Below are 14,671 nucleotides of genomic sequence, written 5' to 3'. Positions count from 1 at the left end.
ATGAGACTGTAGCTTAAAGTTGTAAGGAAGTTAAGTGTTTGTCACAATGGATGAGCAGAGAAGTCCATTTGAAAGCTCTAATTAAGTTGTCATTGTGTATATTGTGTGCTCATTTAGTGATCACTGTATAGATGCATCAGTAATTAATAACCTCATTTTAAAAAGAGGTGGGGGTTTTTGAAAAGCATTAGATAATGTTTGCTGTCTTCCAACCATAGAAGCAGGTTGAACATGACCCTGTTGGGTTCTACCCTCTGGCACATAAGAGTGCCAATATTGACAAAGGTTACTGAGAAGCAATGCTTGCAGAATGGACATACTCAGTGGACTGTTCTTCCTACAAGCAGGCTGACTTTACAGTAATAGCAATTTGAAGTGTTTCTTTCTGTTTTAATTACATTCAAACTGGGAAGACAGTCCTGTGAAATACACCTCTTTTAATGGCCTTCCCCCAAATATCACTTTGTATTTTTTAAGTACCAATTAAGTAATAACATAAAATTTCTTGTAAATTATCTGGAGAGTTTTTCCAAGAGATAAATTATGGATAGATTGCATTCTTATTGGTAATATTAATAATGCCTGTCTAGTGGATAAGTCACTATCAGTGATATAAGTTCCAGTTTAAGGCATAAAATGCAATATTGAATATTTAAATCCCTGGATTATAAAATTTACAATAATCTTCAATCTTGTAATCTAGGTAAAAGAAAGAGGATGCTAATTTTAGCTATCTAGATATTTTAGGCTGCTTTAGCTAGTTTCAATTTTTGATTTTTATTTTCACAAACACAAAACTATATAGGACCAGTGACCTATACAAGGAAACATACTTTAAGTAGTCTCTTTTGAAGAAAGTAACTTATTTGGTAACACAAGTGAAAAAGCTATGACATGCCTGGAAACAGATCCACACTTTATTCTATCCTCTCATTTCCTTCCTTTCTGCTCCTCCTTTTCCTAGATACATATTTAATATATTGTCTATATTTTGAAGCATAACTTGAGTTTTTAAGAATATTTATCTATCAAGATTACCATTCTGAGAGGCACGTGTACATGTGTTACTTTAAATATATATATATATATTTTCTTACTGTTTAATGAAAAAATTCTACATAGATAATGATTTTTGTTGAAAACTTGACTGGTCACCCAAAGGTCAGAATCATATTAAAAAGCTATGTGTGCTATACATAATTTTTCCTATACTCCCCAAAAACCAAAACAGTGAAAAACTCTTAGTAGGTTCATTAGTTTTCTATTTATGCTTCATTAATTCCTCATCCCTCTCTACTTGCTGATTTCATAGCATTACTTCAAGCTGCTGAGGCAACCCCACTCACCCAAAGCTATCCAGAATAAATCTCATTTGTCTTCTGTAAGTAGAGAATACATGTAAATTGTACTGGCAGCTACACGGTATATACTAAGGAGACACGCTCATTACTTAACTCTGACTTTCTAGTAGCATGCTCATGTAATACAGGTAGAATTTAGCACTAAATAGAACGTAAAGTGTAATAAGTCTACTAACAAAAATATATGTATTGACAAATATACAATGTACAATAATTCTTCCTTAAAACATTACTATATAACTTTCTATTTATATTTTATACAAATTTAAAATATAATGTATATGATAGTCATATTTTAATTTTCTTGAAATTATTTGAAAATAATAGCCTCAAAAATTCTATATAATCTCAGAGAATAAAAATACTTGGAAAAGTATAATTGTGACTTTCCCACATTTTCTCATAAGACCTGCATAAAGTAATGGATAGAAGTTACTTTGGAAACTGACCACTCAGAGCCTGATAAGTTTCTGTGGGCTCCTGTTACCTAATTCATTTCTGTCATCTTTTTTCTGAAGCCAATGGACCTCTATTTTACCCTCAGGAATCTCTTGGATAGCCTGTGTGTTAGTTTCTAATAATACATTCCTGTTTGTGACCTGAAGTACCACAAGAATAACCTTTCCCAGGTTCCAATGACAACATGATAAATGTCTTAGATCCGTGGTAATTATTTTTGAAATGTGAATTAAGGCAATGTTGGTTCATGATTTCTCTTAAAAAAAAAAGGAAATATACAATTTCGGTTTACTGTTGTTCTAGAAAAACCCATGGGTCATCTTCGGCTATTCCAAATCTTCCTTTTCTTAGGAAGGAGTATCCTGCTCTGAAAGCAATGGTGGGAATGAAATTCTGTAACTTCTGACAGCCATGTGGTCAAGGGCAGTTGAGCGCCAAGCAATTGTGTTCATGAGGTGGCAGGAAAAGGAACTGGTTGCAGTGTATGATTTTCTTTTGTAACTTTATAATTAGGAGTCAATTGAGTTAAGTGCTTGCTTAATAATTGGCCTCCAGACTGAAGGCAGGCTCCCCAAAACCAGGAAAATAAAAACTGGTATTGTGCTGCCTAGCATGTTTAGAACAGGGTAGAAATCAGATCTCGCCTCACATAATGGCATAAATGTTTCTCTGTGGTTGCATCTAACAAAGGTATCACATGGGTATAAATCAACGAGGGTAACATATTTCACTACAGTTAATTATCCTGAGTTATCCCAAGAAACTAGGTTTTATTCTGTAATCTGTGAGGAAATCTGCTGTTCCAGTCCTAAATCCTTTTCTCTGCCAGGTGATTATCAACTACATTTTTGTACAGGAGAGAATTAATGCCACATACTGCCTAAGCGGCTTTGAAGGCAAAAAGGCCTGGACCTGTAATAACTTTTGTGCAGGGTATTGATTCAGAGGACGTGAGGGAGCCCATAGTCACAGGGGTTTCCGGGGGCTTTCTAAGCCCTTCTCTACCTTTTATATTCTACCACATTCCACCTCCACTGTGAACTCTCGCATTAACTCTCCACAGGAGACCCCAGGTAACTCTGCACTGGTGTCGCCACAGACTGAGTAAAACCCTAGGTCAAAAGCTGGCCCCACAATGAAATCTGATTTTCAAGCCAGCAACAATCAATACGGCTTTAAAATTTGATAACAAGGAACTTTGGCAGAAAATAATCACGGTTGCTGTAAAAGGCAGAGGCAAATTTTCTTCCAAGTATGTAGTTTGTTCTTTAACTTTAGTTTGGTGCTTTGGTGAGAATATTTAGTTGTCTGTGCATGCATGTGTGTGTGCGTGTGTGTGTGTATGTGTGTCTGTCTTTTCCCTGGGTGCACTTGCAAATATCTATAGGGGGATCTGAAGCCTTTGTTGGAAATAGTAAGCACACTTGGCTGAGGGTTGGGGGTAAAGAGGGAGAAAATGAAGGGACAGGGAACCAGAGAGCCGGGTAGAGCATATCCTGCTCCATGAATTTATTCAAAAGCATTTCAATCTGTGTGCACATCTTCATCACTTCAGCGATAATTAAATCTCAGCATCACAGGTGATGTCCTCACGCAGTCTTTTTCCCTGGTTCCCACTGGGCCAATGAAGCAGGCCTCCCCGTGAGGCCTGTTAGCACAGATCAGGTGGTAATGTGGAGGGACAGATGAGCTTTAGCTGACAGATGGCAAGATGACCTGGAAAACCTGCCCCCTTTTCTAGGATCAGGCAGCAGCTGACAGGTATTATTTCATAAAATAACGTCTAAAAGGAATCGCCAGGGTCTTCGCATTAATCTGAGGCTGCAACCAGCCATGTAACGTTTATGTCAGAACAAATCTGTCTCTATGCAGGAGAGGGAAAGTGGTTTTTGATGAAGTTGTTCATAAATTTTAATATAATATGCCTGATGGTGTCAGATATAGTCTCGTATCTCTTTTATATTTAAAGGCTCTAGTGAAACATAGAAATATTCATTCTTCAACAAGCTACTTTTAAATAACTAAAAAGTTAACCAAGGATACCTTACTGCCTCTCTCCTCCTCTCTCTCTTTTGTATTTTCAATAAAGAATTGGTTCATCTGAGCTCCCAGTTTTTAAATGAAAATGATTTCAATGCCATGGAAAGCTTTTTGCCTGAGGTACCAAACAAAAGGAGTGGTGCTGTTGCAAAGTTGCTTTTACGGAAAACTTGCTTTCTGGAAAGGAGGAAACTTGCCCAAACCCACAAGTAAACAGCAACGGCAGGAAGCCCCTGTCTTCTACATACATAAATAATATTTCTCAACTTCTGGTGGGAAAAAAAAATCAACTACTGACTGGTTGGCAGAGATAACCCTTTCATTAAATGAGCTCTCCAGGCACCTGACATTTGAAGGTTTCAGCCCAAATGAATATGTGGGGAATTCTACCACCTGGATGGGGTTTGGCTTTGTCTGCCCCATGTGTATTTCCCAAAAGAATGGTGTAGCAGGGTACAACCTAAGCCTCCATTTGCATTTTACCTACTAAATAGCAAACTCACTTTAGCTCTAGATGTGCAAACTAATATTTCAGCATCAAACTTTCTAAATCTGCCAGGGAAAATGCTGCCATCTTTCTGTTTATTTGATTGTTAGGAAACAGGGAGAAACATTTATTGTGATTGTGTTTAAAGAGGGAACAGTTTCTCGTCTGTAGACCTTTTTACATTGTAAGATCGCCTCTTTAAGTGCCTTCAAGGATAATCATGAAGTGAATTCATGAGCATAACAGACGCACAAGTAACCTGGAGAGACATGTATTAACAGAGATGGAACCACCTCCATACACCTCATAATCACATTTTCACCTGCCCATCTGGTACAGGCCTGGGCTTATTAATAAATGTACCAGTTATAGAAGCCTGCCATTTTTGTGTTTCAACACATACTGAATATAATCTGTAAAAAAGAATAGTGGCTTTGGAGAAAATAAAAGACAAACATAAATATCAAGCTGTTTCTTTTAAAAATTTAAATTATGGAGGCCTATGAGACAATTTCACAGTCTACCTAGAGACTTTTTAAGGACTATGTAGTCTGAAGTACCCTAAATTACTAGTTTGCCAAAACTTTTTTTGGAAGTAAATTCTCTATTTGACATGCCATAAAATGTACTAAAAATTCAAGTGTCTTCATGCAGATATTTATATTTGCATTATAACATAGTTGAATTAAACCTTTAAATAGTTAAAAATGGCTCTGGCCTTTGTGAAAATTCTGATTGTTTACTCAATATTAAACATGCAAGCAAATTATAAATAGATAAAGTGAGTATATAATTTAGATCTAATCATCAATCATTGTAGAAATACAATTAACTGTAACCATTAGGATGGTTGCTTGATTACTTTAAAAAGTGAACTGAGGAATCCTGGAATCAGAGATACATTATACCTATCTAAGTCTATAAGTCTATAAGTTTAAAACACACACACACACACACACACACACACACACACATATATATATATATATATATATACATATATATATATATATAAAATATATTTTACTTGCCAACATTTTTGTGTAGGGCTGAAGCCTTTATTTGCATGAGCGTTGAAGCTTGGGGGTTTATACTCTCTTCTACAAATCTATTTATAACTTAATGATTATAATTTCTATTTTTTCTTTCTTTAGAGCAAAAATTCAATAATCCATACAAACTAAACTAAATGCAGATTCCTTCTAGACCTTTTTTTTTCCAGTTTTTCACAGATGTCTTGCCCATACCCAATTTGGAATAATTCCTTATAGCACTGCCTTTATCAAGTCTTCCAAAGCATTCGACTTTGGTTTCCATACAAACAGCATTTTCCTTTCTTTCAGCATTCTTATTTCATCAATTCATATAATATTGAATTAAATTATGTGTTGTATACATACAAATAATGTGAATGATTTGAAGGACAAATGAAAAGATTTCTTATTAATACCCCAACCAATACTTAGGCACAAAATAATACAGGAAGATCAAAAAGTAGACCATCAGCTGTGAGAATTTACACTCTGGTGTAGGCATCAGTACATGTGACAAAAGTGAGGGGAAAGTACAGCTAAACTTGGAGGCACTTGAGTGAGACCATCTAAGAGATCTTTGGAATACTTGTTTCTATTGTGTGTGCTTTCTCCCACACTTCAAGATAAGGATAGTGGCAAGGATGAACAGCACCGGCTAAGAACCCAATGATTTTCCCACTATCATGGTAAGAATCAGTGGATTTCCCCCCAAGATTTAATTCTGTATTCTATTATTTTTATTCAATGGTTTCTCACAAAGCCTGGTCCATACATAAAAATTAGTAGTTTATTAGATAGCTCTTTACCTGCTCTGTTTGTACATTTCTTCATTTGTAAAATGTCAAATCCCAGCTTATTTTATGAATTTCATGGATTACTATATGCAAAGGACATAGAAGAGGGCCTGATCCGCAGTGTAAAATTAACGTCTGTGTTATCAAAATTATTGCCTCTCAGCTTTTATTTATTTGATTTTTTTAGGGATCCATTCATTAAAGACAACATCTAATAATAAAAAGGAGATTCCTGAGTTGCCACTTACACATCTGGACCAACTATAGCTGCCAAACTATAGCTACCTTTTAATAAGCATTAAGAATACTTTCATTCAATATTCATTAATGGTCCTAAATTTCCTTAGTTCAATTATTGAACTTCAACTACTACAAAAATGTGCAATTTTCATGTTATTCCTTTTTATCCCCCCACTCACTGATTGACATTTTCTAAATATTTCTGGTACAAATATTATATCAAATAGCAAAGTAGTAAGATTATTATATATGGCTGGGCCCTGTTATGTATATGCTTTGTTATGTATGTTTGTATTCTGAAATTGATGCCCTCCATAAACAATTTTGTAAGCGATTCTGACCATTTTGAACAAAGAACATCTACATAAGTAGATCATCCTGCATTGTGTGTGTGCATATGAATGCATGTCTGCTATTAACTTTTATTTAGGACATTGCAAAAAATAAAATATAAGAATTTCAGTATATCCCTTAAAGATATTTTCAAGATTTTTCCACCAGAAGACAGACCTATTATTTATTTATACTTTCTTTTCTCAAACCTTGTTTTAGGAAGAACTGATTTTTCTCCAGTTAAGTTGTACTTTCTTTTTTTTCTTTTCATTGGCCATTGCAAGAATTTAATCCCTTTGTTTAAAAAGCACGCTCTAAATTAAAAATAAAAAAAAAAACCCTCACTTTTGATATCTGGCTTATTTAACTAGAGCAAAGAGAAAATACAGCATATTCAGTGATATTATTTAGATTTTTAACAGTTATTTTTCTTCCTTGAAAAAAAAACATGGCCATTCTTTGTCCACTTCATAATGTCCTACATAACAACACACAGATGATCTATTGACTGTGTTGGTGGCTGAGTTATTTCAGGCTGATATACACCTTCAGTGGAATTCATCTACATTGATAATGTGAATTACATCATGTGTTTTTGAGGAAACACATTCATTTTTTATGCTTGATCATAAACTGGACTATGACAATGATTAGAGTTAAATACAAACTCTAAGAAGTCCCAAGAAATAATAGAGAAGAAGTATTTATTTATGTAGTTCAAAGCATTAGCACTATGTCCTACTGACAAACATGACAACTGGAGGCTGTGATGGTCCTTTAACTGGTGTTAAGAAATCTGTCTTCTCTGGTTATTTTAATATTAATTCAAAAATTAATTGGAAAATCTAGGTGTCAATATTACCTAAGAAATTCATATATTCTCAACCAATTCTATTTTGCTTGAGTAGTTCTTTTCATTTGGGGCAAATAATTGGCTTTAGCATAGGAGAATGATAGGGTACTTCAAAGATGTTCCACCAGCTTGATGTCTCAAAGTTGGGAGGTTATCTTCCAGGCTAGAGGATGATAACAGTGAGTGGTTCATGATTTGGGAAAGGAAACTATTATTGTAATTCCACCTCTGTTAGTACAAAAAAATATGAAGACACATCTTGAATACATTCCAGTAATTTTAGTAATTGGTATGCACTTTGGTGAAATGTCTGCTAGTAGGAGTGTCCAGAAAAAAGCCATTCCATAGTTTATAGAAAAATTATCAAAACGTATGCCTTCACTTATATATTTGACTATCATTTTGATGAAATAAAGTTGTTTTTTTTAACTTCAGCATAGCCAAATGATCTTATGTTGAGAAATATAGTCAAGTTGATAGAAAAGACTTCAGTAAACTTTCTTTTGGTTGAAACTTCTCTACCCATCTATTTGGCTTGTTTTCATGGGTTGTGCATATAATCTGATGTTCTCAATCATTGTAAATAACTGCACACACACACCTGAAGTGGTCCAGTGTTAGACAGATACTTCTCTACTCTTTGTGCTGTTACAAACATGTGATTGACTTCTGTGAGCTCTATGCTTTTGCTGTGGTTGATATGAAAAACTAAGATTGCTAGATTTCTGAAGTAGTCATCAATTTTACATGGTGAATTTATGAAGTTTCTCTCCAGGTAAAATACAATGATAGCCTACGGCTTCTATCAAATGCTTGACACTATTAGCCTTTGTAAAATGAAACAAAATCTCTTTCTCTACAAAGACATGTCTTTTTCAATTTTCAAAAAAAAAAAGATATTAGGGGAGAAGTTTTCTTATGTGAAGAGTGTTGAAGCATGTTTTCATAATGGGATAAGATCTATACAGAAAGGTTAGTTTAATTCTTTTTGGAGGCAGAGACAGCAATGGATGGCCTTTCAAGGGGACTTTGGTTGTGCGTTTCCTCACAAATACATCCAGATGATAGCATACAACAGAAGGACACTTCAAATATGGGTGATTCCTGAATGACGCCAAGAAAAGAGACAGCTATTTTGGAGAATCCAAATCTCTTTTCAAATTTCACTTATGCAGGTGGGTTATATTCCCCTACTATGTACTTAGCAACATTTTTTTTTTAACTCTAAAACACATAGGCCTTTTTGCCTGAGTTAAATTTGTTTCCTTAGCTGGTAAAGCTTTTCCTTTCCATATGGTCAGGATAGCTAATTTAGTTTGTCTCTGAGGTGGCCAACATTATAGTGTGGTATCATAGAATGTAAAAATAAAAGAAGGTATGAAAACCTTATTCTAAAAATGAAATAAAAACAGATGGGACATACGTTTCTAACGTATTTAATTTGCATCGTCTTTTTCTCCTTTTAAAGTTCTTGTGGACCAATCTTGCAAAAAGGCAAAACAAACCCTAAACACTCTAGTTCCATGCCAGCAAGCTGCCAGGCTGATCTTTTTATCTCCATCAACTCCATGAAAAATCAACGAAAAGGAAAAAAAAAATCAACAGGCATGTGTTTAAATGTCCTGAAATTTTTAAAATAAAAAAAAATTTAAATAAAATTCTTGCAATGTTTTTCACTTACAGTCAAATGATTTCCAAGTGGAGGAATAGTCATCTGCAAGATTGAATTACCCACAGGAAACCTAATGATGGTTTTTCTCAACCTGACAAGGATGGTACAGACTTTAAAGGGTACCCCAGAGGAGCATTCAGGTAGCTATAAATTTTAGTTTTTTCTCTAATACCTGTCCCTAACTTAGACCTGTTTTAAAGAATTTATCACTCATTCCAAGTCATCTTATAAGTTTGCCCCAGAATCTTGAGTGTGTCATACTTTCCCAGCATACCTTGTTTAGTAACTCACTACATAAATACTCTGTGGTCTAGCACCAGTGGCCAAGTAAGAGTAGCTAGGCCTGTGTGATGTCAAAGCAAATGGATTACAAGGCTTCATAATTTAGGCACACAATTACTGGTTTTGTCTGAACAACTGGCATACGTATTTTTCCCTTACAGATTCTTAAATCAACTTAAAACAAAAATTCAAATCAATTTATGGAAGAATTGCTTTAGAACGATGAGGACCTGTCTCAATATGTACTATGTATCATGAACTATTTTGTATACTTCCACATTTGACAGAGTTGCTTTTAACAAAGTACCAAGATAGATGGTTTGAATCTGACATAGGGTTATAGTAGCATACAAATGTAAGAGATTTGCAAATATAATTTGGATTTTAAAATATTTTGATTGTATTAGTAACTTCAAAAATACTTTATTTATTGATAGGTAGTCTTAATTTTTAATAATGATACATCCAAATAAATGTAATATCATATAGTTCTTAGTTAAATGAGTCAAGATATCTGTTCAATTTTCTTTCCTCAATTTTCTAGAAGCAAGTGAAAATGTTAATAGAGGTGACAATGACAATTATAAGTTATTTATCATTGAAGGAAAACTTTGATGGCATCATAGGCAGATATTCCAATACTTATGACTTAAAATTGCTCCATTTCAAATATGTTCTCTCTTAACAGAATTTTAAAAGATTTTATTGATTACTAGAACAGGGCATTAAACTTGTAGATTGATAAGTTTCCTTAGTAACCTCTGCAACCTTGATATATGCCTAAGTAATAAAATTGGAGAAGAAAAAACCACAGCTGGTGTTAGTAATACTTGATCATTTTGTTTCTCACAGAGCTCAATAGCTTAGTTTGTCTTTTTCAAGTTAGGTTGTTTACCAAACAGATTTTACTTAGTACATTAAAGAACTACTTATAGACTATTGTTTGAATTAGTGGCTTAATCAAATGCTTTTGGAAGAGCATTTTGCATCTGATTCTGCTTTTTCTATGGAAACTCTGAAACCAACAAGGCAAATGAACAGTGTAGAAAAGTCACAGAGGAGAAACAGCCACCAGCACACCTTTAGCCTTGCAGTATCCTCTGAAGTGCCAAAGGCTGTCAGACTTTCTTTTGAAAACACTGGATGAGAAAGATTCTGCTGTTAGTGGGATGTTTCTGTTTTTGTTTTATGTCCCTCTTCCTAAAAAAGGTATGTTGTAGTCCCAACCCCCAGTACCTCAGAATGCTCTCTTACTTGGAAACAGGGTCTTTACAGAGGTAATCGTATTAAAATGAGGTAAATAGGGGAAGCCCAAGCCAATCTGATCTGGTGTCTTTATGAAAAGGGGACATTTGGACACAGAGAAAAATATACCTACAGGGAAGATGATGTTAAGACATATAGGGAGATGTGATAATGAAAGCAGAGGTTTGAGTCATGCAGCTACACAAAAAGGAATGCCCAAAATTGTTAGCAATTCCTCAGAAACTAGAAGAGGCAAAGGAGGACTCTTTCAGGCTTCAGAGGGAGGATAGGCCTGGAAACCTTGATTTGGGACTTCTAGCCTCCTGAATTATGAGGGGAAAAGTTTCTCATGTTTTAAGTCAACCATTTGTGATATTTTGTTAGAGCAGCCCTAATAAACTAGTGCAAGAACAGAAAGTAGTGTTATGAAGACTAGTACAGGAAGAAAGAAAGGAAGGAAGGAAGGAAGGGAGGGAGGGAGGGAAGGAAAGAGTCTCAAGAGAAGTGAACTGCCCAGATGTGAATTGTGAATGTTTTGAAAAATTAGAAAAAAGAAAACAATAAAGGTAGCTAGTAAAAAATAAAATCTAATGTCTGAGTTTGAAAGTCACCTCTTATTTGTACCTCATCACCATCATTTATTGTTAGTATTAGTATTGTTAACATTACAGGCATTTTAGATTGTTGCATAGAGGGAAAGAATCAATTGCTAGGAAACACCAGGCTATAGAAATGCAGTTAAGGGCTGCATTGATAGTGATATCAGTTAGTTTCAGGGAAAATCATGAAAGAAAAGAAGAGGATGGTCATAGTCTACAGTGAGAGGTTGTCTATAAATCACTGTGTAAACACCCAGGAACTGCTCACCCAAAGTCAAGAACCAGTCAAGCAGTACAAGCTGTAAAAATGGAAGTATGCAGGAAGTGGAGGATTCCTCCAACATCTGTTGGGGCCATTAAAAATGAAAAGTAAATCCAAACTGGCAATATAAGAGATTTATTTTTCTACATTAACCCTGGCAGGAACTGCCAATTTTTTTTCAATCTTTTGCCACACAAGTACCTTTCAAGGGGCACAAGAATCAGCGCCAACTGCAAAAGCAGCAATAGGTGGAAAAATCAGGATTAAGACAATTTAATATTGATGGCAAGCATCCAATAAGATGAGGGTAAAGAAGGGAATACGAGAAGTCAAAGCTGGTGCAAATGCGTCAACATTTCCCTGGAAAATATAATCGTCTGGGGAGAATATAAATCTGAAGTGCACCTTAAAATCACAGCAGAGCCAAACAACCCTTTGTAGGCATTATCATACTTTGCAAAATAAAAAAAAAATGAATGAAGATATCATTATGTTATAAACTAGACTTGTTTTAAATAAATGCAAACTACCTTCAACAATAATCAGGTGTTTTCACATGATTTCATGCTCTTGAGACACACCATTTCATGCTCTTGAGACATCATTCCCACAGGAAGCTGCAGCTTCCTTAACACAGAGTAAATGCTTACCTGTTTTTCATGAACATTGTTAAGGGAGGCCAGTTTCTTGAATTGTTCCAAGCTACACTTGTCTTATGAATTAGATAATGTGCTAAATTTTCCAATTTCTCCTCTTCTCTCCTTCCTTGATTTTCAATTCTATTTGCTAACACTGGTGTAAATTTTGCATCCCACATCATGAGCCCACAAATTTGTTAATCTGTAATTGGCATCTTAGAGTTTAAAGATGGAAAGAGATCATTTACTTTAGGATTTCATTTCATTCATATGCAAGGAAGCAACAGAACAATTTAACCAGGGTGAACATAAATAGTAGTTCTGTATATGGCCATTGGTCATCACGAGCCTTGGATCAAATATTTTTCTATTACTGCTAGATTATGATAATAACATTTTTCAACATATCAAGACAACTTAGTATAATCACCCAAACTGGAAAACTCTTGATGGTGAAAAGTTTGCTAGGACAGTAGGGGTGGAGCAGGATTATGCCTGACAAACTGCATTTATGGTCACCTGTATTGTCAGAATTATACTGACCTCAGAAGAACTTAAGTGAGAATTGAACAAAACAATGCACACAAGAATCCAGTCATCAAATCAGGGATAGTTATTATTAGTAGTAGTAATAATTTTCCCATGGTCAGTCCAAATGTTAGGAACAGAGACAGGAAAGGAAACAACAGAGTGCAAATATACTCTCTGCATGGTTACTTTAAACAGAGCAGAGAAAGCAGGAGACTAATAAGAAGCAGAGTACTAACATATCATTATAATATATTAGTACTCTTTATTAATCTACCTAATCTATTTTGTTTACAATACAAGATGCATATTCAATTCTCCAATTAGATTAGAGCTGCTTGAGAGCTATAACCACAGGTCTGATGTATTTATCTTCATTGCTTCCTTCACCATTTTCTTAGTAAAGTGCCTGGTACAACACTAAGCACAAAGTCAGTACTTACAAAAATGGGTGATTTTTGTTATTCTTGCTCTATTCCCCTGCCTATATTGGGTTACAAAAAAAGCATCCAGTTCCTGGTATAATACATATCTGTTTAGTGGATATTGAATATGAACCTCTTTAAAATTTACCTATTTATATGTATTTCCTTCACTTTTTCTTTGAATAAATGCAGACATTCCTTTTTTTCTTAAGCATTTTGCTCTCTAAAGTTGAAACTTGTCTTTGTGTAAGACAAAACCAATAAAGATTCAAATTAGGAAATTTGGTTTGTTTTTCAGGAAACTAAAAGAGAGACTGTATAAACTATGCCAATGAAATTGACTATATACTGGCTATATATATGGTGTATGGAAAAATACCACATTAGTAGTCAGTATGGATCATTTAACTGAATTCCACTGTAGCAATTGATCAGACACAACAGGAAAAATTTATGCCTGAAAGATGATTTCCTCATCGGGTTTGGCACAGACTGAGTTCTCCACCCTCACTACTATTTTCTGTTAGTTCTGAATATGGGAGGCTTTGATACACATAAGACAATCATCTCTCCTTTTAATCAACACATATTTTGAAATTTAAAGTTCTAAAACAAGTCATTGGAGGTGCTCAGGATGGGAAATTTTTAGATTCCCCATTCTGCTAAAAACCCTACTTCATGGTTCTATGATTTTATGTGTACCACCAAATAATGTACCTGTTCCTGTTAATATTTTCATTTCTTCAATTTAATAACTTTATCATTTATCTATAGTACTTCTATATAGTCTACTTTCAATACTTCAGAGATTGATTATTTGGTCTGTGGATATAATTCAAACCTTTAACCTCTCTATTTCCCTCAAGAAATCTGACTTTAGGACATTTCTTCTCTCTGGAGTCTCTGCTAGAGGTGACAGCAGATGGAGAAAGATAAAGCACATAAATCACTGTTTACACTTTTAGAACTGGTAGAGGATGGTGAATAGGAAGATGTTGAGAAGCTAGCTAGAGCTAGCTAAAATGATACTCTAGTGATCTCAGGTTTTCATTGAGTTTTGTTTTGAGAGTACAAATATGCTTTTCCTTAAGGTATTAAAAGTGAGTTTTATAAACTAGTGCTGTTATCAGAAAGAGAATTCAGAACAGGAAGGATAATGGGTTTGATCCAATATATTCCCATTATGGATATATAACTGGGAATTGACCCCAATATGCCAAGAGGTAATATGGATACATAACATTAGCCTTAATGCCAGAAGAGATTTATAGAAGAGTGCTTTTATTTCTTAAAGTTTTAAAAATACTTTAGCATTTGTTTAATAAACTGGTTCATATCTCCAGATTCAAGAAGCTTTGAACTTCCAATCACCTGCAAGTTATTTCTAAAAGATCTTAGAAATTGTGCCTTGTGGCTTTA

General features: G+C 34.6%; 1 protein-coding gene and 1 long non-coding RNA gene across 6 annotated transcripts in view; one reads left to right on the top strand and one right to left on the bottom strand.

The window, feature by feature from the left end:
* LOC125619383 overlaps nucleotides 1-10,363 on the top strand; it is a 53,952-nt gene extending 43,589 nt beyond the window's left edge. For both annotated transcript variants that reach the window (XR_007350909.1, XR_007350908.1), the window contains one exon: nucleotides 9,285-10,363. This is a non-coding gene — a long non-coding RNA (uncharacterized LOC125619383). The remainder of the gene's footprint in view (nucleotides 1-9,284) is intronic.
* Nucleotides 1-14,671, bottom strand: part of Arhgap15 (Rho GTPase activating protein 15) — a 621,152-nt gene that overhangs the window by 373,669 nt on the left and 232,812 nt on the right. The window lies entirely within an intron of this gene.

Source organism: Marmota marmota, unplaced genomic scaffold (assembly GCF_001458135.2).
Source record: "Marmota marmota marmota unplaced genomic scaffold, marMar, whole genome shotgun sequence".
NCBI lineage: Eukaryota > Metazoa > Chordata > Mammalia > Rodentia > Sciuridae > Marmota > Marmota marmota.
This window is presented reverse-complemented; position numbering and strand designations above follow the sequence as displayed.